Consider the following 2,179-nt stretch of genomic DNA (forward strand, 5'->3'; position numbering starts at 1 on the left):
TTTTTCACGTTTCTCAACTCAAGAGAGTTCTGGGCGAGCATCATCAAATAATGCCATTACCAGAGACGTTTAATGATGCAGAGGAGTTGGTCATTGAACCAGAGAAGGTCTTGGAAACTAGATACAATGATAAAGGAGTGTTAGAAGCTTTAGTCAATTGGAGAGGATTACCCGCGCATGAAAATACATGGGAGGTGGTTCGTGAGTTGAAAAGACAGTTCCCTACTCTAGCGCTTGAGGACAAGCTTCATTTCGATGGAGGGGGTATTGATAAGCCTCTTCAGGTTTATACCAGGAGGAATAACAAGGTAGCTGCAGCACGTGTGGAAGAATAAAGACACGTGCGAGTAAAAAGAAAGGAGATTTTGTATATAAACAGAGAAAGGAGAATTAGGTTGTTATGTTGTTTGTTGTAAAAAAATAGTCGTATGAGACTTCTTGGAGAGAGGAGGTTGTTATCTAGCTGCGACTAGATACCTCTCGGTTACAGTTTGTAATTGATTCTGTTCATATCAATAAAGGAGTATTCAGGTTCTTATCAGTGGTAACATGTCCTGTCTTTACCTCACTTTCTTCTTTTTTTCTTCTATAAGTAGTATGACACCTAAACTGAATGAACCCCTTGCAATATATATATGCAGGGTGTTGGAGCTGTTGCTGGGTATGTTTCTCGCAATCTTGCAGCACTTCAGGACCACCAAGGGATCCATACTTCAATATATGACCAATCTGTTTTGTCTAACCCGGTTATCATACAAAACATCTCTTCCCAGGTATAGTCAGTTTTTGTCTTTCTGCAGCTGACAACAAGTTATTTGTTGTGACTAGTAATTTAAGAATACATGTACTGCAGGGTGCTATGGTTGTTTCTATCAATGCTGCTGTCAGGAAGCTATCAAACTCGACAAGCTTTCTAGAGTTCCTCGGGAAACATGCGTTAATCATATCAGAAGACTCGCCTTTTCTACAAGATCCTGTTGCTCAAGAAAATTTTCATTTTCTGTCCCTGTTCCTGAATTTGGTTAACGCTTTTTTGTATATGGTCAACACCTACATCGTAGTCCCTACGGCGGATAGTTACTCTCTTAGCCTTGGAGCCGCAGCAACTGTTTGCGGTGTGGTGATTGGCTCCATGGCAGTTGCTCAACTGTTTTCTTCAATCTATTTCAGTGCATGGTCAAACAGATCTTATTTTAAGCCGCTTTTGTTTAGCAGCATTGTTCTTATCGTTGGCAACACATTTTACGCCTTGGCCTATGATATGAACTCTATTGTACTTCTTCTGCCCGGTCGCCTCTTCTGTGGGTAAGTTTCAAGCAATACTAACTTATTTACTACTCTGCCTATGTTAACACAGTGATTGATATGTACAGTATATGACCTCAAGTTAGGCTCTACAATGGTAATAAATAGGCGTTATATAAGTGATTGTGTGCCACTCAAGCTTAGAATGAAGGCTTCTGCTGGATTTGTTAGTGCAAGTGCGCTAGGAATGGCATGTGGTCCAGCCCTTGCCTGCTTATTTCAAACTAACTTCAAGATTTGCAATCTCACCTTCAACGAGAATACATTACCGGGTTGGTTCATGGCGTCGGCGTGGCTGGTATTCTTGCTCTTGTTATGGATATACTTTAAAGAACCTGAGAGAGAGGATGTTGTGCCAAAGCAAGGTAATCAGACTTTTCGATATGTTAAATTAAGTGTTCCCTCTGACTTTGCATGTATATATATATATATGCAGGGACTTCAACTTCAAGTTTAGGTACTTTGGATGAAAATATTGTGGCGCCTTTGCTCCATGTGAAGCTAAACAAAAGACAATTTATGAAGATGAGAATTGTGAAGAGGACCGAAAGCCAGTAAATTCAATTATGTCAGCATACCGGTTGCTTTCACCTTCAGTAAAAGTATAATATGAGTTGAGTCTAAGTTTAATTTTCTAATTTAACCAATAGCTAGCCATATGTTGAACAAAGAACACAATGGTGGATCTCCAGGTTCAGCTATTTGTCTACTTCATGCTCAAATATGCGATGGAGATCTTGGTAGCTGAAAGCAGCGTCATCACTAGTTATTACTTTGCCTGGCAAACCAACGCAGTTGCAATCTTTCTTGCTTGCCTCGGCCTAACGGTGCTTCCAGTTAACGTTATAGTCGGACACCACTTCAGCAACATGTT

The 2,179-nt window shown here is 40.3% G+C and overlaps 1 pseudogene; it reads left to right on the forward strand.

Annotated features, from left to right (window-relative positions):
* Window positions 1-2,179, forward strand: part of LOC104743094 — a 24,607-nt pseudogene that overhangs the window by 6,746 nt on the left and 15,682 nt on the right.

The sequence above is a fragment of the Camelina sativa genome, chromosome 14 (assembly GCF_000633955.1).
Source record: "Camelina sativa cultivar DH55 chromosome 14, Cs, whole genome shotgun sequence".
Taxonomy (NCBI): domain Eukaryota; kingdom Viridiplantae; phylum Streptophyta; class Magnoliopsida; order Brassicales; family Brassicaceae; genus Camelina; species Camelina sativa.